This window comes from Hylobates moloch, unplaced genomic scaffold (assembly GCF_009828535.3).
Source record: "Hylobates moloch isolate HMO894 unplaced genomic scaffold, HMol_V3 SCAFFOLD_4, whole genome shotgun sequence".
In the NCBI taxonomy this organism is placed as follows: Eukaryota; Metazoa; Chordata; class Mammalia; order Primates; family Hylobatidae; genus Hylobates; species Hylobates moloch.
The window spans coordinates 156,517,164-156,544,901 of record NW_026652279.1 but is presented as its reverse complement, the minus strand read 5'-3'; the positions used below and the strand labels follow the sequence as shown (position 1 = coordinate 156,544,901).

General features: G+C 39.2%; 1 long non-coding RNA gene across 2 annotated transcripts; it reads left to right on the top strand.

The window, feature by feature from the left end:
• Positions 1-168: 168 nt before the first annotated feature.
• On the top strand, positions 169-27,494 carry LOC131383330 (uncharacterized). 2 transcript variants are annotated; one of them, XR_009213307.1, is made up of 3 exons: positions 169-1,228; positions 25,589-26,140; positions 27,371-27,494. It is a non-coding gene; the product is annotated as an uncharacterized LOC131383330 (long non-coding RNA). The 2 variants fall into 2 exon arrangements; XR_009213308.1 differs by lacking the exon at positions 25,589-26,140.
• Positions 27,495-27,738: the final 244 nt, after the last annotated feature.

The window sequence follows — 27,738 nt, the reverse complement described above, 5'->3', positions numbered from 1 at the left end:
CGCCGCCGCCGTCCAATCGCCTTCTTTCTGGCGGCTTCCCTCCCGGGCTCGCCGGGGTCGTGGTTCGCACTGATAGGCTGCGGAGGCCGCCGCCCCGCCCCGTCTCTGATAGGATAACGTGGAAGCACTAGACGAGGCTGCGCCTGCCGGTCGCAGAGCTGTCAGCAAGCTCCAAACCGCCTCTGCCACCCGGAGGGAAGCAGACGGGGAGTCGGCGGCGGCCGCCCAGTCCGCATGCGCAGGCTGCAAAGGCCCTTTTGGGCCGGTCCCGCCGCGCTAGGTTGGCGAGGGGGACTATTTGATCCTTCCCAGCTTCGCCAGCGTGGTGTTAGGAGAGGAAAGCGCAGCCGCAGCGTACGAATGGGAAGGCCAAACACGATCCCGGGGAGTCTGAGGGGAGCTGCAGGACGCCTGGAATTGAGGTCTCGAGTGAGCCGGTAAACACCGCCTCCCGCTGGGCGTCCCGGAACAAGTACTGTCTGAACTGAGCCGTAAGCAAGAAACGGTCAAAAGAAGCTGGGGCGATCTGATGAATAGAACATTTCAGGGCCTACCAGAGAGAAGTGCGTAATTGCTCTAAGGCAGGTAGGTAATTGGCCTGGAAACTTGGGAACGCCCCGCCCCGCCACCCCGACTCAGCAAACCAGCGTGCCCAGAAAAAAGAGCGATTGTGGAAGACCCTGTGAAGAAGAGACCAGGAAGGCACTGTGGCTTAAGAGAGCAAGGCGTTCCTGAATGCAGCCAGTGTTAACTGGTAAGCAAAAAACTGTGAGAACGGATCCTGCATCTTGCGCTTACCAGGGGAAATTCAGGAGAGAGATGAACTTGAGCGAGATGAGGTTGAAGTTATTCCATGCGGCATTAAGCCTTTTCACGGCCACTTCCTCTGGCGTCACCAACACACACACTGTACACCAGCAGTATTTTTACACGGGGTATGTGTGTTAAGTACTATCAAGTGCATACTTATTACTTCACCTGTATTTGCTGCCTTGATACCATTAGAGAAACTCATGAATTATAAATAGCATAGTGAATTTGTGATTCCCTGAAGATATACTAAGGTGGACTTTTAAAAAGGCTTCTATTCCAAAGGGAACTAATATGGAGGAAATGGTTTCGACAAAGAAAAAAGAAAAAACGGAGTCCTTGATTAGTTGTGGGGAAGGCAACATAATGTAATGTGAAGAGTAAAGGAGTCAGATCCAGGAAACCCCATAATTATTATGTAAGTTATCTTCATCTGTAAAGTGGTTAGGATCCTGATAGTCTCAAAGTTTTGTTTTGAGGTTTCATGAAGCAGATAAATGTTCTTGTAAATTGTAGAATGTTATACCAGTGTTACTCATTATTCTAACGAGAGCGGAATAGTGAAGAGAGGCTCCTTCAGAAATTCCTTGGGATTTTTTTTTTGGCTTGTGTTTTTTTATATCACAAGTAGTGTCTCTGAAAAATGGTAGATGATTTCAATGTCCACAAATATGCAGGTGAAGACATTCAATTGAGGTACAGCAAAATGCTGAACATAGAAAATAACTTTGTAAACAAAATGCAATATTTCTAGACTGTGAGTTATCACCAGTGTACTGCCTATAACCCTGGTCTTAAGGAAAAAGTAGCAGAGCTGAAGAAGTTCTAAGGATGGAAATTAAAAATTATTAAGGAGATAATAGACTTCGTGTTATAGGAAATAAAAATAGCAAGAGTCTTCAATGGTGAATGATTTTGAGACTACAAAACTATGAATTCTGTAATATTAGAACTAAGCTTTACAAAGCATTCCTTGAAAAAAGATAATTTTACAACAAAGAAAGTAACATTAGACAGAAAAAAATGTACAAAACTAAAATTATGTGATTAATGCTTGGGAATGTTTCCTCCAATGTTCATCTAGTCATGGTTTTCACGAATCACTCTTGCCAATAAAACCAAAAACCAAAGTAATCCAGTGATTGTAAGAAAAGTTACTGTAAATATGTTTGCATTCGTCAGAATCTATGGAGTCTTTTTTAAATTAAGCAAATCTCTACTGTAATTCATACTATCTGTTAATTATAGTAGAAAAGACTTAAAAAACAATGGTAGTATATTTATGATATATCCAAAATTAAGAGTATTACGCAATTTTTATTAGGTTGATCTGTGTTTATTGACTAGGAAAAACAATGTTGGTGGAGAGGAGTGAACAGATCTAGAACATATTTTAGAGGTAAAGGGAATAAGATTTGCTTAGGAATTAACTATGAGGAGAAATAAATGTTCAGAAACAAGTAGAGCACTTATAAACACCTTTTTGTGCCAAATTAAAAACAAAAAAGTTAGCATTAAGTTAATGCCACCATATACATCCTTCCACATTTATTTTTACAAACTTGTGCTTTTGTTTCTAAGAAACATTTCTAGGCTGGGCACAGTGGCTCACACCTGTAATCCTAGCGCTTTGGGAAGCCAAGATGGGAGGATTATTTGAGGCCAGGAGTTTGCCACCAGCCTGAGCAACATAGCAGGATCCTGTCTCTGCAAAAAAATTTAAAACTAGCCAGGTGTGGTGGCTCCTGCCTGTTGCCCTAGCTACTCAGGGAGACTGAGGCAGAGGATTGCTTCATCCCAGGAGTTTGAGGTTGCAGTGAGCTAAGATCATGTCACTGCACTCCAGACTGAGCAACAGAGTGAGACTTTATCAAAAAAAAAAGCTAGATTTTTAAAATTGAAATTGCTTAGTCAAAGAATGCGTTTAAACTTTTAAGATGCATTGTCAGATTATCTTTCCTAAAGGAGTAATTTCTATTCCTATCAGCTGTTTATATTCCTGCCTACTCACCATCACTAACTATAATCGATTTTCAGTTTTTGCCAATCTGAGGAATAAAAAGTGAACCTTATATGTCAAATTTACGGTTTATTTTCAAGGATTTTGGGATTCTGATCAAATTTTGGTACCTTCATATAAAACTTGGCTTTTAAATCACATCTTGTATTCTCTGCTTTCCACCCTCTTTTATGTTGTTTCTTGGCTTCTGGCCACATGACTACAGTCTCCGCTTTTGTATTCACATCACCTTCTGTCATTTTTTACCTTCTTGCCTCCGTCTTGTAGGGATCCTTGTAATTAATTATATTGGACCTGCTGAGATAATCCAGGATATTCTTCCCACTCAAGTTCCCCAATTTAATCACATCTGCAAAAACTGCCTTTTGCTATAGAACAATGACAGGAGATTAGAATGTAGATATAAAGCTTAACACAGTACGTCCCTCTTCACCAGGTGGAGCACATTTTCCCTCTTTCCTTGAGTGTGGGCTGGACTTAGTGACTAACTTGCAAAGAACAGAGTATGGAAAGGGAGGAGGAGAGTAACTTCATAGTATAGAAACCTGGAAACACTATCTTGGCCAAGTGGTCAAAGTTAATATCAAGTCATGTTGACAGCATATACTCCCAATATACTGTGATGAGAAGGGCAGTTCACCTCTGAGGTATTCTCAAAACCTATAACCCAATCTAGTCTAAACATGAAAAAAAAAAAATCAAACTAACATTGAAGGACATTCTATAAAACACCTGATCAGTATTCTCAAAACTATCAATGTCTTGGGGAACAAGGAAAGATTGAAATACTGTAACAGACCAGAGGAAACTAAGGAAACTTAATTGATGACTGAATGCAGTGTGCTGTATTAAACCGGATCCTGGAATAGAAAATAGACATTAGTGGAAAAACTACTGAAATATGAATAGTCTCAAGTTTAATAGTAATGTACCATTATTACTTTCTTAGTTTTGACAAATGTACCATGGTTATGCAAGATGCTAACAATAGGGAAAAATAAGTAAGTGGTATTTGGGACCTCCCTGTATTGTCCTTATGCCCTTACTTGAAAGTTGTTTCAGCAATAGAAGTTTATTTAAAATATTGTGAAGGGGCTGAGTATTTTTAAATCAACTGCGGTGACTCTCTTTTGTGTATTTGTGTCCAAATGAGTTTTTCTGCATCAAATTTTATCTCCTCTCCTTGCAGAAGAAAGAGAATTAGCCCTTTACAGAGATAACAGTTGCCTAAGCCAGCTCTTTTCTCCTCTTTTTGATGTTCTTCTCTTTTTCTGTCAGTTTGGAGATTGTAGATTATTTGTTTTTTAAAATATCTATTGTTACATACACATTCCAGTTATATTCTAGTCCAAAAAATCTAGTAAAATATCTAAAAGAAAAATGCTCTTCACTGTATTTTTTATTTTTAAAATGTGAGTGAGTGCATTTAAGTAATAGGTTATGTTATTATAATTATGAGCTAAAAGTTTTGAAGTGTGATTTAAAGAGTCTTTAACATTACAATTCTGGACTACAAAGTGTAAAAATTGTATTTTAAAAGGTTCATGTACTGTTTCCGATAAGTAGATGAATCTTTGATCACTGGAATGTGTTAATACTAATTTAAAGGCAGCTATGTATCTTCTGATTTTATAGGAAATTAACCAAGTACAATATTATATTTTATATACAATGGGTGAACTCTTCAAAATTTAAGCTTTCTTAATTTCTAAATTAAGTGACATAATGACATGTCTTTAAATATGTTTGATCTTATAAAATTTTTGTAATAACACAAATATAAGGACTTATTATTTTCCATATTCTCTCATCTAAATCCAAACATATAAACACAATTGCATTAAATATAAATGTTATAAACACAATAATTAAATGACAGATAATCAAAATGGATTTTGAAAATAACATGAGGAAGACAGAGCAAGATAGCCAAATAGAAGCCACCACCAATCATCATCCCCACAGGAACACCGACTTTGACAACTATTTACACAAAAAAAGCACCTTCATAAGAACCAAAAATCAGGCGAACAATCACAGTACCTGGTTTTAACTGCATATTGCTGACAGAGGCGTTGAAGAGAGTAGGAAAGGCAGTCTTGAATTGCCAACATCACCCCTCCCCTATCCCCTGGCAGTGACTGTGTGGCACTGAGAGAGAATTCGTACATTTGTGGAAGGGGAAAGGACAGTAATTATGGGCCTTTGCCTTGGAACTTAGTGCTGCCAACACCCATGGAGGGAGCATTTAGATCAGCTTTAGCCAGAGGGGAATCGTCCGTTCCAGCAGTCAGAACTTCAGTTTTGGCAAGCCTCACCACCGTGGGCTACAGAGCTCTAAGGTTTAAAATAAACTTGAAAGGTAACCTAGGCCACAAGCACTGCAACTCCTAGGCAAGTCCTCCTGCTATGCTGGGCTTAGAGCCAATGGACCTGGGGGCAATGTGACCTAGTGAGACACTAGGCAGGGTGGCCAATGCAGTGTGCTTGTATCACCCCTCCCCCAACTTCAGGCAGTACAGCTAGCAGCTCCAAAAGAGACACCACCACCCCCACCTTCCACTTGAGGAAAGGAGAGGGAAGAGTAAAGACTTGTTTTGCAACTTGGATACCAGCTCAGCCACAGTAGGACAGGGCACCGGGCAGGGTCGTGCGGTCCCCATTGCAGGCCCTACCTCTCAGACAACATATCTAGACATACCCTGGGCCAGAGGGGAACCCACTATCTTGAAAGGAAGTACCCAGTCCTGGCAAGATTCATCACCTGCTGATTAAAGGGCCCTTGGGTCCTGAATAATCAGCAGTAGTAACCAGGTAATACATGGTGTGGGCCTTGGGTGAGACTCTGAGGTATAGTGGCTGCAGGTGTGACCCAGCATATTCACAGCTATGGGTGGCAATGAGGAAAGACTCCATCTGTTTGAGAAAAGGAAGAATAAAGGAGACTTTGTCTTATAGCTGAGGTGCCAGCTCAGCAACAGTGGAGAAGTGAACCAAGTGGGCTCTTGGGGTCCCTGACTCCAGAGTTGGCTCTTGGATGGTATTTCTGGCCCTAGGCCAGAGGGGAGCCCACTGCCCTGAAAGGTGAATTCCAGGCATGGCAGCATTGACCACAAGCTCACTACAAAACCCTTAGGTCTTAAGTGAATATCAGCAGAACATGGCAATACTCCCAGTGTCTTGTGATGTTGATGGACACGGGGAGAGACTCCTCTGCCTGGTGAAAGGGGAGGGAAGACTAGAAAGGACTTCGTCTTATGGTTTCAGTGCCAGCTTACCTTCAGTAGAATAGAGCACCAGGTAGATTTCTAAGGTTTCTGACTCCAGGTTCTGGAGTTACTGCTGCTGACTCCCAAACAGCATCTCTGAACCCACTCGGGGCTCTGAGGAACTCGCCATCCTGAAGAGAAAGACAGAAAGCTAGCTGGCTTCACTGCCTGCTAATTGTAGAGCCCTAGGACCTTCAGCTAACATAGGTAGTAGCAGGTAGTGATTACAGTGGGCCTTCGGCATAGCCCATAGCTGTGCTGGCTTCAGGTCTGACCATCCACAGTCCCAGTGATGGTGACCACAGAGGTACTTGTGTCACCCTCCCTCAGCTACAGGTAGTGTTGCAGGAAGTCAGGGACCCTGAATGGAGGGGCCAGCTGGAGCTGTGGCAGAGGAACATAAATTGTGAAGAGTTCATGGACATTTATCAGTTCCCAGATAATACTTTTATAATTTCTTATGCCTGTCTTTAATCTCTTAATCCTGTTATCTTCGTAAACTGAGGATGTACGTCACCTCAGGACTATTGTGATAATTGTGTTAACTGTACAAATTGATTGTAAAATGTGTGTTTGAACAATGTGAAATCAGTGCACCTTGAAAAAGAACAGAATAACTGATTTTTAGGGAACAAGGGAAGACAACAGTAAGGTCTGACTGCCTGCGGGGTCGGGCAAAAAGAGCCATATTTTTCTTCTTGCAGAGAGCCTATAAATGGACATGCAAGTAGGAGAGATATCACTAAATTCTTTTCCTAGCAAAGAATATTAATATTAATACCCTGGGAAAGGAATGCATTCCTGGGGGAAGGTCTATAAACGGCCGTTCTGGCCATGTCTGTCCTATGCAGTTAAGATGAGGACTGAGATACGCCCTGGTTTCCTGCAGTACCCTGAGGCTTACTAGGATGGGGAAAAAACCAGCCCTAGTAAGACTGGTTCCCTGCTCTCGAACCCTGTTTTCTGTTATTTAAGATGTTTATCAAGACAGTACATGCACCGCTGAACATAGACCCTTATCAGTAGTGCTCTTTTTTGCCCTTTGAAGCATGTGATCTATGACCTGTTCTTACACCCCCTCCCCTTTTAAAACCCTTAATAAAAAACTTGCTGGTTTGAGGCTCAGCGGGGCATCAAGGTCCTACCGATATGTGATGTCACCCACGGCAGCCAAGCTGTAAAATTCCTCTCTTCGTAATCTTTCTCTATTTCTCGGCTGGCCGACACTTAGGGAAAATAGAAAGAACCTACATTGAAATATTGGGGGCGATTCCCCTGATAAGGTAGCTCAACAGAGAGAGAGAGAGAGAGAGACAGACTGATTCTGTTTGGGCAAAAACAAGGAAAAAGAACAAGAGTCTCTGCCCAGTAATCCAGAGAATTCTTTCAGGTATTATCCAAGACCACCAAAGCAGTACCTCTATGTGTGTGCAAGAACTACAATATTACTGCATTTAGGGGCCCACTAATGCAGATATGGCTGCAGTGACCAAAAACTTAGATCACAACATCCAAGTCCATTTGAATACCTGGAATGCCTTCCCAAGAAGGTTGACTACAAACAAGCCCTACTGTGAAGACTACAATAAATACCTAACTGTTCAATGCCCAGTCACCAACAAACATCCACAAGCACCAAGTCATCCAGGAAAACATGACCTGAGCAAACAAACTAAACAAGATACCAGGGGCGAATCCCAGAGAGACAGAGATATGTTACCTTTCAGACAGAGAATTCACAATAGCTGTTTGGAGGAAACTCAAAGAAATACAAGATAGTGGAGAGAAGGAACTTAGAATCCTATCACATAAATTTAACAACGAAATTGAAATAAGTAAAAAGCAGAAATTCTGGAGTTGAAAAATGCAATCAACATACTGAAGGCATCAGAGTCTCTTAATAGCAGAATTTATCAAGCAGAAGAAAATAATAGCTTGAAGACAGGCTGTTTGAAAATACACACTCAGAAGAGACAAAAGAAACAAAGAATAAAAAAGAATGAAGCACATCTACAGGATCTAGATAATAGTTTCAAGGGGGAAAATCTAAGAGTTATTGGCCCTAAAGAGATGGTGGCGGGGGTGGGTGGAAAGTTTGTTCAAAGGGATAAAAACAAAGAACTTCCCAAAACCTTCCAAACCTAGACAAAAATATCAATACTTAAGTACAAAAAGATTATAGATTACCAGGCAGATTTAACCCAAAGAAGACTACCTCAAGGCACTTAACAGTCAAACTCCCAGTGGTCAAGGATAAACAAAGGATCCTAAAAACAGCAAGGGAAAAGAAATAACATACAATGGAGCTTTAATATGTCTGGCAGCAGACTTCTCTGTGGAAACCTTACAGGCAAGGAGAGAGTGGCATGACACATTTAAAGTGCTAAAGGAAAAAAAAAATGACCTTAGAATAATATATCCAGTGAAAATATCCTTCAACCATGAGGAGAAATAAAGACTTTCCTAGGCAAACAAAATCCAAGGGATTTCATGAACACCATACCAGTCCTACAAGAAATGCTAAAGGGGGTAATTTAATCAGAAAGAAAAGGATGTTGATGAGCAAAAGAAACCATCTGAAGGTACAAAACTCACTGGTAATAGTACACAGAAAAACACAGACTATTATCATACTGTAACTGGCATGTGTAAACTACTCAAGTAGAAAGACTAAATGATAAACCAATAAAAATAATGACTACAACAACTTTTCAAGACATAGTACAGTAAGATATAAATAGAAACAACACAAAGTTAAAAAGCTGGGGGGTGAAGTTAAGGTGTAGAGTTTTTATTAGTTTTTGCCTAAATGTTTGTTTATGTAAACAGTGTTATTATCAGCTTAAAATAATGGGTTATAAGATAGTAGTTACAAGCCTCATAGTAACCTCAAATCAAAAAACATATAACAGATATACAAAAAATAAAAAGCAAGAAATTAAATCCTGCCACCAGAGGAAATTACCTTCACTGAAAGAAAGACAGGAAGGAAAGAAAGGAGGAAGAAAAGACCACAAAACAACCAGGAAACAAATAAAATGGCAGGAGTCAGTTCTTGCATATCAATAATAACACTGAATGTGAATGGACTATACTCTTTAATCAAAAGATATTGAGTGGCTGAATGGATTAAAAAAATAAAAACAAGACACAATGATCTATTGCCTACAAGAAAAACACTTCACCTATAAAGCCACACATAGACTGAAAATAAAGGGATGGAAAAAAGATATTTCATGCAAATGAAAACCAAAAAAGAGCAGGAATTGCATTACTTATATCAGACAAAATAGATCTGAAGACAAAAGCCATAAGAGACAAAGAAGGTCACTATATAATGATAAAGGAGTCAATTCAGGAAGAAGATATAACACTTGTAAATATACATGCATCTAACACTGGAGGACCCAGATATATAAAGCAAGTATTATTGGAGCTAAGGAGAGAGACAGACCCCCATACAATAATAGCTGGAGACTTCAGCACCTCACTTTCAGCACTGGACAGATCTTCCAGACAGAAAATCAACAAAGATACATCAGACTTAATCTGCATCATAGACCAAATAAATGGTCCTAATAGATATTTACAGAACATTTCATCCAGTGGCTGCAGAATACACATTCTATTCCTCAGCACATGGATCATTCTCAAGGATAGACCATAAGTTAGGTATGAAACAAGTCTTAAAACATTCAAAAAATTGAAATAATATGAAGCATTTTCTCTGACCACAATGGAATAAAATTAGAAATCAATAACAAGAAGAATTTTGGAAACTATACAAACACATGGAAATTAAACAATATGCTCCTGAATGACCAGTGGGTCAATGAAGAGATTAAGAAGAACACTGAAAATTTTCTTGAAACAAACAATAATGAAAACATAACATATTAAAACCTAATGGGGTACAGTGATACTAAGATGGAAGTGTATAGCTATAAGTGCCTATATCAAAAAAGAAGAAAAACTTCAAATAAACCAACCTAATAATGCATCTTCAAGAACTGGAGCAGTAAGAGCAAACTGAATCCAAAGTTAGTAGAAGAAATAATAAATATTAAAGCAGAAATAAATTGAAATGAAGAAAGCAACACAAAATATCAACAAAATGAAAAGTTAGTTTTTTTGAAAAGATAAAATTGACAAACCTTTAGCCAGACTAGGAAAAAAAGGAGCAAAGACCCAAATAAAACCAGAGATGAAAAAGGAGATGTTGTAACCAATACTGGGGAAATTCAAAGGATCATTAGAGGGCACCATGAGCAACTATGTGCCAATAAATTAGAAAACCTAAAAGAAATGAAGAAATTTCTACACACATACAACCTACCAAGATTGAACCATGAAGAAAGCTAAAACCTGAACAGACCAATAATAAGTTACAAGATCAAAGCCACAATAAAAAGCTTCCCAGCAAAGAAAAGCCTGGGGCCTGATGACTTGACTGCTGAATTCTATCAAACATGAAAAGAAGAACTAATACCAATCCTAGTCAAACTGTTCCAAAAAAATAGAAGAGGAAGGAATATTTTCAAACTCGTTCTGCAAGGCTAGTATTACCCTGATACCAAAGCCAGACAACAACACATTAAAAAAAGAAAACTACAGGCCAATATCTCTGATTAGTTTCAATGCAAAAATCCTCCACAAAATACTGGCAAACTGAATTCAACAATACATTATAAAGATCATTCATCATGACCAAGTGGGATTTATCCCAGGGATGCAAGGATGGTTCAACATATGCAAATCAATGAGTGTGATACAGCATATCAACAGAATAAAGGACAAAAACCGTATGATCATTTCAATGGATGCTGAAAAAGCATTTTATAAAGTTCGACATCCCTTCATGATAAAAACCCTCAAAATACTAAGTATAGAAGGAACATAGCTCAAAATAATAAAAGCCATATATGACAGACCCAAACTAGTATCATACTGAATGTGGAAATACTGAAAGCCTTTCCTCTAAGATCTGGAACACAAGGATGCCCACCGTTATTCAACATACTACTGAAAGTTCTAGCTACAGTAATCAGACAACAGAAAGAAAAAAAGGGCATCCAAATTGGAAAAGAAGTGAAATTATCCTCCTTTTCAGATGATATCCTATATTTTAAAAAACCTAAGGACTCCACCAAAAAATTATTAGAATTGATAAATTCAGTAAAGTAGCAGAATATAAAATCAACATACAAAAATAAGTAGCATTTCTAAATGCCAATAGCAAACAATCTGAAAAAGAAATTTTAAAAAATCTCATTTACAATAGCCACAAATAAAATTAAATACCTAGGAATTCGAAGTCAATGATCTCTACAATAAAAACTATGAAACACTGATGAAATAAATTGAAGAGGAGACACAAAAAATGAAAAGATATGTTCATGGATTGGAAAAATCAATATTGTAAAAATGTCCATACTACGCAAAGCAATCTGCAGATTCAATGCAATCTGTATCAAAATACCAATGACATCCTTCACAGAAATAGAAAAAAAATCTAAGGTTTATATGGAATCACAAAAGACCAGAATAGCCAAAGCTATCCTAAGCAAAAACAATGACACTGGAGGAATCACATTACCTGACTTCAAATTATACTACAGAGCTGTAGGAACCAAAAGAGCAGGGCATTGGCATAAAAACAGATGCCTAGACGAATGGAACAGAATAGAGAGGCCAGAAATAAATCCACGCATGTATAGTGAACTCGTTTTTGACAAAAGTGCTGAGAACATACACTGGGGAAAAGACAATCTCTTCAATAAATGATGCTGAGAAAACTGGATATCCTTTGCAGAAGAATGAAACTTGACTATTATCTCTTGCCTTATACAAAAATCAAATCAAAATGGATTAAATACTTAAATGTAAGACCTTAAACTATTAAACTACTACAAGAAAACACAGGGGAAACTCTTCAGGACACCGATTTGGGCAAAAATTTATTGAGTAATACCCCACAAGCACAGGCAACCAAAGCAACAATGGACAAATTGGATCATATCAAGTTAAAAAAGCCTGTGCACAGCAGAGGAAACAATCAACAAAGTGAAGATACAACCACAGAATGGGAGAAAATGTTTACAAACTATTCATCTGACAAGGAATTAAAAACCAGAATATACAAGGACCTCAAACTACTCAATAGGGAAAAATCTAATAATCCAATTTAAAAATGGGCAAAAGATTTGAATAGACATTTCTCAAAAGAAGACATACAAATGGCAAACCGGCATATGAAAATGTGCTCAACAGCACTGAATATCAGAGAAATGCAAATCAAAACTACAATGATATATCATCTCATCCCAGTTAAAATGGCTTTTACCCAAAACTCAGGCAATAATAAATGCTGGCAAGGATGTAAAGAAAAGAGAACCCTCGTACACTGTTGGTGGGAATGTAAATTGGTACAACCACTACGAGAACTGTGCATATGATGGATCTAGGTTGTACACTCCTTATGAAAATCTAATTAATGCCTGATGATCTGAGGTGGAACGGTTTCATCCCCAAACCATGCCCTCCCCTTGGAAAAATTCTCTTCCATGAAACTGATTCCTGGTGCCAAAAAGGTTGGGGACCTAAATCACAAATGCAAAATATTTGAAATAGAAACAAACTTAAGTGTGTTTTAGGAATAGAGTATTACAATGTAATCTGGGGACAGTTGTGTAACATGATGTCAGGAGGTAGGCAGCAACCAGATCATGTAGTGCCTTTAAAGCTGTTTAAAGGGGGTTTTAATCTTATTCTATTGAAAACGGGAAGCCACCAGAGAGTTTTAAGCAAAGGGCTAACAGATTTAGGTTGTTTTATTTTCCTTTTTTTCCTAACAAAGAAAACTGCAGGCCTTTCTTTCCTTCTTTCTCTTTCTTTCTTCTTCTTTTTTTTTTTTTAATGGAGTTGAGTCTCGCTCTGTCGCCCAGGCTGGAGTGCAGGGGCACAATCTCAGCTCACCGCAACTTCTGCCAGGGTTCCAGCAATTCTCCTACCTCAGCCTCCTGAGTAGCTGGGATTACAGGTGCACACCACCATGCCTGGCTAATTTTTTGTATTTTAGTAGAGGTGGGGTTTCATTATGTTGCCCAGGCTGGTCTCAAACTCCTGAGTTCAGGCAATCCACTCACCTCGGCCTCCCAAAGTGCTAGGATTACAGGCGTGAGACACCGTGCCCGGCTGACAACTGGATTTTTGAGTGTGGAGTTCAGAGAACAGAATGGGCTGGAACTATGAAGTTGGGAGTCATGTGATTGGATGAGATTGCTGGAAGAGAATGTGTGAAGAATGCCCAGGACAGAGCCCTGAGACTTCACACATTTGAAAGTATACTGAGGGAGGAGGAGACTGCAGAGTTGGCCAAACTGTAGCAGGGAAACCAGGAGAGTGCAGCACCATAGAATATAAGAAGAAAGCAGTTCAAGAAGGAGGAGTGAATGAGTGTGTTAGTCCGTTCTTGCATAGCTATAAAGAAATACCTTAGACTGGCTAATTTATGTACAAATTGAAACAAGTTTAATTGACTCATGGTGTATTAGTCCATTTTCACGCTGCTGATAAAGACATACTTGAGACTGGGCAATTTACAAAAGAAGGCTTAACAATTTCACGTGGCTGGGGAGGCCTCACAATCATGGCAGAAGGTGAAAGGCAGGGAGGAGCAAGTCACATCTTATGTGGGTGGCGGCAGGCAAGAAGAGAGCTTGTGCTGAGAAACTTCCATTTTTAAAACCATCAGATCTTGTGAGACCCATTCACTATCACAAGAATGGCACCGAAAAGACCTGCCTCCATGATTCAGTCATCTCCCACTGGGTACCTCCCACAACATGTGGGAATTATGGGAGCTGTAAGATGAGATTTGGTTGGGACACAGAGCCAAACCATATCACATGGCTTCACAGGCTGTATGGGAAGCATGATGCTGGCATCTTCTCGGTTTCTGGGGAGGTCTCAGGAAACTCGCCACCACGGTGGAAGGCAAAGGGGGAGCCAGCACTTCACATGGTCAGAGTAGGAGGAATAGGGAGGGGGGGAAGTGCTACACACTTTTAAACAACCAGATCTTGTGAGAACTCTATCATGAGTACAGCGCTAGGAGGATGGTGCTAAACTACTTCCTATGGGAGAAACCCACTCCCATGATCCAATCACCTCCCACCAGAGCCTGCTTCCAACACTGGGGATTACAATTTGACATGAGATTTGGGTGGGGACACAGATCCAAACCATATCACTGAGTAAGATGATAATTAAGCATTGACCTCTGGGCCGGTGACCTCGATAGAGCAGTTTTAGGGGAGGACTGAGAAGAAAAGTCAAATAAGAGTTGATAGAAGACTAAATGAGAGGTGATAAAGTGCACACAGCAAATACAGACAACTCAAGAAGTATTTTTAACAACTGTACATTCAAAATTGGTTAAGATAGTAAATTTTTTGTATTTTTATCATAAAATTTTAAAAATTGTAGTAGAAAATAGCAAAATAGTGATAACTGTGTGTTGGAAAATTTTCATAATAAAGCAATAAAGTTGTATTGTTGTTGTTGTTTGTTGTTTAAAAGAGTATTGCCTGAAAGGCAGCAAGGCAGTGGGGCTCTACTCAGGGAAGGGTGAGGGTCAAGAAAAGGTTGTTTTTTTTTTTTAATTTTTTAATGGTAAGAGATTAGACAGTATATTTGACAATGGCAATGATCTAATAGGGAACCTTAGTGTTGCAGTATGAAGACAATAACTTTGAGAAGTGGAGATGCAATATAATCCAGAGAATATTGGAGCTCACTTTTAAAGGTTATCCATCTAGTCCCAGCCAGAGCAATGACTCCAGACCTCTTGTTCAAGCTATTTCTACAGCTACAGCACAAAAGTAAAAAAAAAAAAAAAAATGAACATAGAAAACACAAAATGCATATCTATAACCACCAGGGGTCACTGAAGGCCAATTCTGCTTTTGGATTAGGAGAAACCTAAACAGATAGTTTTAAAAATAGGAATGTCACAGTTAATTTCATGAAATTACTGAATCATGTAATTCAAATGCTATAGATTTTGCTTCCTTGTTCAAATGCTATAGATTTTGCTTCCTTGTTCTTAATAATACCACAATGAAATGCATAGTTTTGAGAACATAGAAAATATACAAAAAATAAATTTTAATAGAAAAAGCCACTTTGTTGTAAATTGCTAAACAGCTAGAAGCTAATCTAGAAATCAGCAAACAAAATTTATTTCACTACCATACCACTTAACCTAACTTTAGCACGTAAGTTTTCTCTTAAATTGGTGACTCCATTTCTTCATGTTTTACGTATAACAAACCATACTGAAAACAGATACTAAAACTAGAGGAAAATATAATTAAAGTTTTATAGTCTGTTATGGAAAAAAAGAAATAAAGGATACTGATAAATCAGATTTCTCCAGGGATTATGCTGCTTTTCCTAGTGGAATAAATAATGCTTTATTTTATCAGATTATCCTCATTCAGATAATTATAAAAGTGTAGCCTAAAATATTTTTGACAGCTATTTAGGCTCTGAAAGGATCAACTGGCAAGAGGGCACAAAAGATTCGCTTGTTGGACCTCTATTACAAATTCATAGCAATATGTAAACCAAAATGAGAAAACAAACAGAAGGACCTAGCTAGAGTCTAAGCCAAGATAAATATTTCTATAGACTAGAAACAGAAACAAACAACAACAACAAAACACACTAGTCTCATGCAAGCAGAAGCCACAGCAAAGCTGGCCTATGACTTAGATCTAGAAAGGCACCAAAAGTAATCATGTTCTCCTTTCTGCTTGACACCATCACCAGCACAGCCGTATTATGGCTACTTGTTTACATGGAATTGCAGAAACCTAAGAAGGTGGAATCAACCTGCTCTTGACTGGTTCTGCAGTATCAGCCTGGAAGCACCATTATAAGATAGGAGAGAGTGAGTATAGAGAGAAAGAAAAGTGGGAAAACAAAAATGAAAATAAACAAAAACATAACTTTCAACTCAAAATGATACTGCAAAATAACATTTCAAAACATATCAAGAACGCTAATGCTGAGAAAGGCAGCAAACCAGTTGAACCTGAACTCACTAAGATGAAATTAATTGTATAGACTAAGGATGCTGACAGACATAGATAAAGAAGTAACATCTGTAAATACAAGAAAGAAGTATGGAACAAAGCCTGTATAAACACACTAAGAACAGGTAGATGTAAAAAATAATTAACATCCTAGGGCTGCCATAGTAAATTACCACAAACAGAGTTTAGATAAATTTATTGTCTCATAGTTCTGGAAACTAGAAGTCCAAAATCAAGATACTGATAGGCTCTGGAAAAAAAAAACCCTTCATTGTCTCTTCCTAGTTTCAGGTGGTTCCTGACAATCCTTGGTGTTCTTTAGCTTGTAGCTGCATCACTCTAATCTCTTTTTCCATCTTTGCATGATGTTCTTCCTAATGTGTCTGTCTGTGTGTCCTCTCTTTTTCTGATAAGAATACCAGTCACTAGATTTAGGGCCTACCTAATGCAGTATGATCTCCTCACAGTCCTTAACTAAGTACATCTACAAAGGCCCTATTTCCAAATAAAGCCACATGCTGATGTTCTAGGTGGACATGAATGAGAGAAGGGGAAAATACTATTCTACCCACTGCAATAATTAGTGAATAATCTTGGAGATTTAAAAAGTTAGTCCCTAAAATTCAGAAAAATTATTTAAAAGAACCTAATAGTTGGGATAAATGCTAAAATACAAAGTGAGAGAAGTAATAATTGGAAGACATTTGTTTTTAACATATCACTATTAAAAACTCTTTAGACCAAGTTCATACAAAAATTTTAGTAAGGATTAGAATAGCCTTAGAGAGTCCTAGAAAATTTGAACCCAAATTTAATAAGCTTTCTCTAATACTTTATCTAACAGTTATATGTGTAGATAAGGAAAGAGAGATGACAATCATCTGCCTAGGAAATAGGAAACATTTTTTTTTCCAGTACTTATGGAACACTTACAAAATCTACCAAATACTAGTTCACAGAGGATTTTTACAAAATTCTAAGAATGGTTATCATATGTTCTATCTTCTTTGACCATAATGCATAAATTGGAAGTCAACAACAATCAAATTCTTCCAAGACAAAGTATGGAAAGTAAAAACGTATTTCTGGCCAGGTGTGGCGGCTCAAGCCTGTAATCCCAGCACTTTGGGAGGCCGAGGTGGGTGGATCACCTGAGGTCAGGAGTTTGAGACCAGCCTGGCCAAGATGACGAAATCCTGTCTCTACTAAAAATATAAAAATTAGCTGGGCATGGTGGCACATGCCTGTAATTCCAGCTACTCGGGAGACTGAGGCAGGAGAATCGCTTGAACCCAGGAGGCAGAGGTTGTAGTGAGCCGGTATCGTGCCACTGCACTCCAGCCTGGGTGACAGACTGAGACTGTCTCAAATAAATAATGTATTTCTAAATTACTCATAACAAAGACATAATCCTCCCAAAAATCCCAAATTATGCAAAACTAGATGATAATGAAGATGCTGCATTATCATAATTTGTAGAATGCATCCAAAGCAGTACTTAGAGGAAAACTCAGAGCCTTAAATGCTTTCATTTAAAAACCAAAATAAGGAAGAAGGAGGAAAACAAATAAATTATGAATTCATCTCAAGATGCTAGAAACACTACAAAGCAAGAGTGAAAAAGCAGAAGGGAATAAATAATAAAAAATGAGTGGAAATTACTGATTGGGGGTAGGAAGATATGAAGCATCTAAACCATGAAAGCTAGACATGAAGCAACTAAACCAAAAAGCTAGTTACTGACAGAAATTATAAAATAGACAAAAATGGCTGGGTGCAGTGATTCACGCCTGTAATCCCAGCACTTTGGGAGGCTGAAGTGGGTAGATCACGTGAGGCCAAGAGTTCGAGACCAGCCTGGCCAGCATGGTGAGACCCTGTCTTTACTAAAAATAGAAAAAATTAGCAGGGCTTGGTGGCACATGCCTGTAGTCCCAGCTACTCGGGAGGCTGAGGCAGGAGAATCCCTTGAACCCTGGAGGCGGAGGTTGCAGTGAGCCGAGATATTGCCACTGCACTCCAGCCTGGACGACAGAACGAGACTCTGTCTCAAAAAATAAACTAAAATAGACAAAAATATAGCAAGCTTAAAAAAAGAGAAAAGGCATATATTAGAATTTAAAAGGGATATACAGCTACAAATATGGTAGAGATGTTTTAATTTATAAGACATTAAATGTCTTTATGCCAATAAATTTTAAAATGGAGAGGAAAAGAAAAATAGAGTGCCTGGATAAGCCAATAGCTATTTTTTAAAAAATGAGTAATTATACATATTCTTTAAAAAACCACTTGGCCCAGACGGATTTATAAGCCCTATCTTATATAATGTATTTCAGAGAATTTTAAAAAAGAAGAAAATCTCTCCAACTCATGTTATAAAGTTTGATGCTACAACTGAAAGAAAAGAAAAATTTTCACCAAATTATGTGTATAAAGTAATCTTAAATAGAATATTTCCAAATCAAACTCAGCAGTGAAAAAAAAGGACGAAGATAACCAAGAAGATGTTATCCAGGAATACAAGGATAGATTGATATCAAAACACCTTTTAATGAAACATATCAAATTAACAAGTAGATGAAAAAATAATCATTCCAACAGATTCGATACAGCCTTAGATCAAATACAGCACTCATTCATGTTTAAAAGAAAGAAATCTCAGCAAAAGATGGAAGGAAACTACTTTAACTTGGTAAATTGTATTTATCCAAATTTCTATTTTGATAAAATGGCGGTGTCAAGTTGTCACTGACCACAGGTTCTTAAACTGTCATTTAATAGAAACTAGCATGAGGCTGAGAAAGTTTCCCTGGCAAGGCTTTATTGGGGCTTATGCTCCAGCACAAGAGATACAGTACAGGAAGAAGAAATTCTCCGAGGGGCTCCCCGAGGGCAGGTCTTTTTGGTGACGTGAATAAGCATGAGGTATGTGAATGTCATTGCATGTGCAGGGTTAAGCATGCAGGGTGTGCAGGTGCAGTGAGAAATCATGTTAGTACATACATTGCATGATCAAAAAAATGGTGGATAAGCCCCTCCTTGGGCAGAGATTTTAGTATTATAATGAGGATCAGTCATTTTTCTGGTCTTGTGTCCATGCCATGGATAGGGTTAAGTGTCTTGAGTAAGATTTATGGTGGAATGCTGCTTATCTTAGTTTCTTCAAGATCTCCCAGTCAGAAGATATAATGCCAGTGGAGGTGGTGGTGCAAAGTCTGGTAGTTGGCAGATATGGAAAAAATATGTGTTAGTGGGGACGTGTGCTGAGCCTCATCCTATTCTGTCTCAAAGTCAGCATTTCTCACTTTCTTTCTTGGAAATTACCCAAAGCAACAATATAATGAAAAGGGGGAAAGCAAATTACAAAATATAGGAAACTGTTGAAACTCAAATCCCAAAGTAAGTTGGAGGGATGACAAACAGTAGAGGAATCAGAAGAGAATGCCTGCTAGTGCACACCTCAAAAAAATGTGGCCAGATACTCCTCCAAGATTAGAGACATATCCTGTGGTGCAAAACCCAAATACTGTGTTTGCAACAAGAACAATGATATGTGCTGATTGGTGACAGAAGCTACTCAGACACTTTGGTTCCAAAAGGCAAAAGATATGGGCCTGTGACAAAGTTTGGCTATGTCCCCACCCAAATCTCTTCGCGAATTGTAATCCTCATAATCAAGGGAGGGACCTGGTGAGAGGTGATTGGATCATGGGTCCAGTTCCCCCGTGCTGTTCTCATGATAGTGAATGAATGAATTCTCAAGAGATCTAGCTGTTTGATGAGTGTGGGGCTCTTCCCCCTTCTTGCACTCCTTCTCTCTCCTGCCACCTTGTGAAAAAGGTGCTTGCTTCCTCTTTGCCTTCCACCATGATTGTAAGTTTCCTGAGGCCTCCCCAGCCATATGGAACTGTGAGTCAATTAAACCTCTTTCCTTTGTAAATTACCCAGTCTCATGGAAGTTCTTAATAACAGTGTGAGAACGGACTAATACAGCCTGAAAGGCAATACGTTTATTATTACCAGCAAGCAATTTATCCCTTTGGCAGAGGGAAGAGAAACTTTACATGGGGAACAGCTACTTGTCTCCTTTTGTACAGAAGAAATAAAAACAAAAGAATTCATTAAAAAATATGGGCCGTAAGAAAAGTTATAGCTAATGTGGAACACAGGAACACAGCCCCAGTATCTTCCACTATACTGTTAAAGTCATTAATTGGGGCCGGGCTTGGTGGCCCATGCCTGTAATCCCAGGACTTTGGGAGGCCAAGGCGGGTGGATTATTTGAGGTCAGGAGTTTGAGGCCAGCTTGGCCAACATGGTGAGACCCTGTATCTACTAAAAATACAAAAATTAGCTGGGCATCGTGGTGTGCACCTGTAATCCCAGCTACTTGAAAGGCTGAGGTAGGAGAATTGCTTGAACCTAGGAGGCAGGAGGCGGAGGTTGCAGTTAGCCAAGATTGTGCCACTGAACACCCGTCTCGGTGACAGAGCAAGACTCTGTCTCAAAAAAAAAAAAAAAAATCATTGATTGGAAGGCCATTAGAAGGAGGAGGCTCCAGCACTACCTACAGAAACTGAAGCCCAACTCAGTGGAAGCAGTAAAATGAAATAAGTTTAACCAATCAGAAACCACGAATTAACCTCTAATTTGGGACTTCCCACTGGAATGATCCAAATAAGGCTACTACTCCCCTTAAACCAACCGAATATTTTTCTTTGCCTTGCTTCTACTTTCCCCTTATAACATCCTTCTCCACCTACCCTTCTTTGGAGCACCCCCAAACTACTTGCCTCTGGAGCTCCCCAATTCATGAATCACTATCTATTCAAATAAACACTTTAAAATTATAATTTGCCTATGTTTATCTTTAAACAATGCAAAGTTCCTCCAAAAGCAGTTTTAAGAAAAATGCACTCATTCAAATATAAGTAATCATAAAGGAATGGGTTGAATGGGCAATAAGCAGATGAAAATGTGCTCAATATGATTCGTCATCAGGGGAATGCGAATTAACCCATAGAGATACAATTACCTACCCACCAGAATGTCTTATAATGAAAAAAAATGGACAACATCAGGTGTCGTATGTGTGTGAAGCAAATGGAATTCTAATACATTGCTGGTGAGAGTATAAAATGGTGCAACCACTTTGAAAATCTGGTAATATATTAAAACGTTAAACACATATCTACTCTATGACCTAGTTACTCCACTCCTAGGTATTATTAATCTTGGAGAAATAAAATCAAATGTCCACAAAAAGCCTTATACAGTAATGTTCATAGCAGCCTTAATAGCTACGAACTGAAAACACCTCATGTGTCCATCAACAGAGTGGATTAAAAAAAAGAAAAATCTGTGATGTATTCATTTATATGATTACTAAAAAGCAAACACAAAAGACTGGGTACTGTATAATTCCATTTATATGAAGTTCAAGAATAAGCAAGACAAATCTGTAGTGAATAGCAGTTACCTCTATAAGATGATAAGGGAGAATAAGGGAAATTTCATATTTGAAATGTTACATATATGACATTATATATATATGTGTGTGTGTATATATAAATATTTTTTTGAGATAGAGTCTCACTTTGTCACCCAGGCTGGGGTGCAATGGCGCAATCTTGGCTTCACTGCAACCTCCTTCTCCTGGGTTCAAGCAATTCTTGTGCCTTAGCCTCCCAAGTAGCTGGGATCATAGGCGGGCCACCACTCCCAGGTTTTTTTTTCTTTGTAGAGACGGGGAGTTTCACCATGTTAGCTAGGCTGGTCTCAAATTCCCAACCTCAGGTGATCCACCTGCCTCGGCCTCCCGAAGTGCTGGGATTACAGACGTGAGCCACTGCACCTGGTCTTTCTAAGTCTTTCTGATGAAAAAGTTGGAGAATTAATCGGAAGACAGTGGATCCTGACAGAAGTGGAAATGGCAACATCTAAGAGAATCAGGAAGACTTAGTGCAGTGAGTCTTCAAGTGTGATCCCCAGAACAATGGCATAGCATTTCCCGGGAATTTGTTAGAAATGCAGATTTTCTGACCTCATCCCAAACCTACTAAATCAGAGACTTTACGGGTGAGAACATCTTTCTGTGTTTTAACAAGTCTTAAGTTTTATAACAACTGACATAGAGGATCTGAAGTCCTCAAACTATCCTCAAGTTTATCCTCCACCTTCTTTGGTTAAGGAAGCTTTGCCACTTTGCACGTGAGAACTAATATTTTCTCTTTGAAGAGCCAAGCCACACTGTCACTACAGCAACCAGAATGCAAAATTAGCATGGCCTGGTGAGGTTTGGCGGGGTGATGTTAAATATTGCTACAGAAGAGTTAGAAATCTAGAAGTTCTGGAAACTTCCTAATTTATATCCTCGAACCTTGAGAGAATATTTGTGGGAATACATTTTAAGGCTATTAGGTCAAGGAACATGGTCCATATTTTGAATCAGGTCAAATGTACAGATATGGGCACTTCCCAGAGATTAGGTATTCAGGGTGCTAACAAGTTGAGGAAAGACTATTCAATGCAAATATACACTGAACTTTGTCCCACAAAGTGAGAAATCCCCCAAATCGGAAATCCCTTAACAAGTATAAAGGAAGTAATGTTAAAATTTCAGGAAAAGGGAATAAAAGATTGGATAGATTATGCTCATCCAGTCTAGATACCTCCTCACTACATCTTTGATAGAAACTTTTATCTTAGTTATAAAAAATATAGGTTGGTAAGGCGTGTCAGTATGGTTTTAGTGTAGGAAATGGAAACCCCTCTGGGTATTGTAAGCAGCAAGGAACCTGCATAGAATTAGATGCTTGCACAGTCATCTAAAGGCCTAGAGAAGCTGGAACGTCGGGTGGGGAGGGCAGCATTGGAAGTGTTACATTCAGGAGTTCTACCCTCCGATAAAAAAAGTCAGTGCAGCCACTTCTGTCTCAGCAGCCACTTGACACCCTTGAAAGTTGTGACCAGACACGCCGAGTTCAGCTGCTGCCTTTGCCGATGATACTCATCCTTGTAACCCAGCAGACCAGCCAACCCAGCAGGAAAATAGCCTCTTTCTCACTTCTGCCTTTCAAATCATTCAAGAGTAGATCTAATTGGCAGAAACCAATTTGTTTCCAGAATATGAGCTGGAAAGGAGTCCAGAGCATGGTTTTTTGCTTTCTAACCTCTGCAGAGCAGGAAGGCATATCAGAGGAAAGGAGCATGGAAGCGTAGTGAAGTAATTCTGTATCTACCCCAGAGGGAGCAGACAGCTCTTTACAAAAAGCCTCCTCTGGACTTGAAATGCTGGCTGCAGGAGCTGCCACTAAAATGGGCTCCCAGACCTCAGAGGGATGGGAGGAGTTCAGAGTGCCTGCACCCATTTGGAAGTTATTAACCATCAAAGATAAACTGATCTTGGTTATGCTAACAGATAGGAACATGGCCATGGTAATCAGATTCCAAAACCTAGTCTGACTTTCATGAGTATCTGGCTGTGACAAATTAATCACAGGACTCCAAAATGTGATATTTCATCAAACTGTAGGTTATCTAATATTTGACCCTCCCATCCCACCCCACCACAAATGCCAGAACTGAGCCAACTTCCTTGAAAGGTAAGTTTGGTTGTGGTTGTTTTTTTAACCTATTTTCCAGTCCTGAGCCAGTTCAAGGGAAGACATTAATGATTCAGTTGGACTGGAAGTTGAGACTGCCACCTGGCCATTTTTGCCAGTTGCCCTCTAAGCACTGCTTATGTTGCATTGCACAAATTTTGATAAGTTGTATTTTCATTTGTTTCAAAATATTTGCAAATTCTTCTTGAGATTTCTTCTTTGATCTGTGTATTATATAGAAGCATATTGTTTAATTTCCAGATATCTGGGGATTTACCAGTTATTTTTCTGCTATTGATTTCTAGTTTAATTCCATTGTAGTCTGACAACATACTTTGTATGATTTCTTTTCTTTTACCTTTGTTAAGTTGTGTTCAATGGCCCATAATGTCTATCATGGTGAACATTCCATGTGAATTTGCAAAGAATATGTGATCTGCTGTTATTAGATGGAATATCCTATAAACATCAATTAGATCAAGTTGGTCGATAGTGCCTTTCAGGTCAATTATGACATTACTGATTTTCTTCCTGCTTGATTTATCAGTTGTTAAAAGGGAGGTGTTGAAGTCTCCAACTATAACAGTGATTTTATCTATTTCTCTTGCAATTCTAACCATCCTCAGCTATCTGACATTCTGTTCTCATGTACATAGATGTTAAGATTGTTATGTGTTTTGCAAACATTGATCCGTTTATTATGCTGTGGTACCCCTCTTTATCCTTGATAATTTTCCTTGTTCCGAAGTCTGCTTTCTCTGAAATTAATGTATCCACTCCAGATTTCTTTTGATTAGTGTTAGCACAGTATATCTGTTTCCATCCCTTAGCTTTTAATCTATCTGAGTCTTCATATATAAAGTGGATTTCTTATACATCACATTTTGTTGGATCTTGTATTTAAATCCACTCTTAAAATCTGTCTTTTAATTGGTTTATTTATGTACTGGACCATTCATATTTAAAATGATTATTGATATAGCTGTGTTAATATTTTCCATGTTTGTAACTGTTTCTTGTTCCTCAAATTGGATTAAACAATAAAGTAGTTTATTATCTCACTTAACTGGAAGTCCAAATGTAGGACAGACTTCAGGCACAATATGATCTTCTGCTCAATAATGTCATTAATCACCTAGGTTCTTTCCATTTTTCTTCTCTGTCATTGTTGTTAGTTTCATAATTTAACATATGTCAATGATGAATGCCATCCTCTTAGATGTGGTGATTTTATGCAATACATTATCTGAATATATGCAGGACCCTCTTCTATGGCCATCTGAATTACTGCAACTACCTTGGTTTCTTAATGGGGCCACAAAATGTAAAAAATGTTTTTTTCCAGCTTTTCCTTTTTCCTTTTCTGTTGCTTATAGGGTGTGTTAATGTGGCTACATTTACCACCGAGGCTATAGATTTAAGAAACAAGACATAATTAAAAAGGAACTAGAGGTAAAAATAGACGTAATCCAGAAATTGCCATTTCACAAGTCTTCCTGGCATTGTGTCATGATAGTGGGAGGTGCTGTTGGGTAACCTCTCAGTGTAGCATAGGGCAAGTCTGCATAAGGTATTTACTTTTTATTAACAGGATATTTTTTGAATTGTTTGTTACATGATTTGAATATGCCACCTCCAAAATTCAGGTGTTACCAATGTAATAGTATTAAGAGATGGGGCCTGTAAGAGGTGAATTGGCCATAAGGACTCCTCCTTTTATGAATGGGATTAAGGCCCTTATAAAGAGGCTTCACAAAGCATTTGGTTCTCTTGTCCGTCCAGTGTTTCTACCATGGGAAGATGCAGTGTTTTTTCCCTACAAGGATTCAGCATCAAGGCTTCACCTTGGAAGCAGAGATTGGACCTTCACCAGAAAATGGAACATGCCAGCACCTTGATCTTGAACTTCCCATCCTCCAGAACTGACAGAAAATAAATCTGATATCATAGCAGCACAAATAAAGACAGGCTTCTTCAGCAGCTTCACAGAACCTTGGATGCCTCCTGGCCCAGGAGCTGGGGGAACACCTGGCCATTCCTGGGAGGTGGAGAAAGGATGCATGGAGGAAAAGAGGCAGCCACCTGGCTCAGAGAACACTAAGAAGCAAAATATTGAAAGAGTTGTAGTGCTTCTCTTAACCACTTCTGTTAAAATGCAAGAGGAGAGAAATGATTTAAAGATAAAATTTGTAATTAAAAGAGAAGCAGAATGTAAAGATTTGGAAAATTCACAGCCTGAGCATATAAAGATTTAAAAAATGTGTAGGGGAGAAAACCAAGAGAGTGGCCAAGTGACTGTTGATATGGAGATTAGGATGGATACAAGGAAGCCAGGTGCTATTCAGCAAGACAATGGGAGAGTGACCCCAAAGGCAATTCAGAGATCTTTGAGGCTGCCATGTCCATCTCAGGCCCAGAGTGCCAGGGCCTTGAGAGAAGAATAGTTTTGCAGGGCTCAGGGGTCCATGGAAACTTGGGGCTCACTGCCCAGGGCTGCCTTGGGTCTCTGCATTCTGCATTCTGGGGCAGCACTCCTCAGCTTTCCCAGCTGTGGCTCAGGCAGGCCCAGGTGTGGCTTAGGCCACCATCTTGGAAGGCATAGCCATACACACCTTGGCTGCATCCAGGTGGTGCTAATTCTGCAGGCTTGCAGAGTGCAAGAGCTATGGAAGGATTATTGGCCTCCACCTAGAATTCAAAGGATATCTCAGACACCGTTGGGGCCCAAGCAGAGACTTGCTCTAGGGTCAGGGACACTGCAGAGAATCCCCACTAGAGCAGGCCTTAGTGAAGCCATGGGGATAGGGTCTCTGCCCCAGAGACCCCAGACCTATAGAAATGCCAGCATGCAATGCCAGCCTGTGAGAGCCACAGGCACTAAACACCAACCTGTGACAGCTGCTTCATGGGCTGTGCCCAGCAAAGCTGTAGGGGTGGGGTACCTTGGGGCCTTGGGGACCTGACCTTAACCTCTGCCCCAGTGTGTTCAGAAGGCAGGACATGAAGTAAGGGAAGGTTGTTCTTAGGCCTCAAGATTGGGTGGTGTTTGCCTTGTCGAGTTTTGGAATTGCTTGGAATCTGTTACTCCTGCTTCCCTATTTCTCTCTTTTGAAATGGGAATGTTCATCCCATGCTTAAATACACCATTGTACTTTTAAAGCCCTTAGCTTGTTTGATTTCATAGATTCAAAGCTGGAGGGAATTTGTCTCAGGATGAATCATACCCTGACTCTTACCCATATCTGATTTAAATGAGACTCTGAATTTTAGACTTTTGAGCTGATACTGGAATAAGTTAAGACTTTGGGGGCTACTGGGAAAGAAGACATGTATTTTGTATGTGAGAAGGATATGAATTCTGGGAGCCACAGCAGAATTCTGTGATTCGAATTTGTCCCTTCCAAAATTCAGGTGTTGGCAATGTGATGATATTAAGAGGTGGGGCCTTTAAGAGGCAATTAGGCCATCAAGATGCCTCCCTCATTAATGGGAGTAAAGCCCTTAAAAAAGAGGCTTCACAAAGCATTCTGCTCACTTGCTCTTTCACTCTCTCTTGCCCTTCAGCTTTCTGCCATGTGAGGACACTACCAGAAGGCCCTCATCAGAAACTCAAACCTGCAAGAGGCTTGATCTTGGACTTCCCAGCCCCCAGAAGTATGAGAAAATAAATTTCTGTTTTTATAAATTACCCAGTCTCAGGTATTTTGTTGTAGTGGCACAAAACAGACTAAGACATATCAATAGAAAGAAGAATATGAGTGTGTGTAGGTGCTAAGCAGCCAAGAAGTTGGATTCAATGGATATTGCATTTGTCTTGTTTTCATATTTCTCTATATAGGTGCCTTCCTTTGAGGATTGCTACAGTGTTTTTCAAGTAATTATGGTGGAGCTGTCATTTACACCTGCCTTTAGCCAAACCGCTGGTTGGGCAT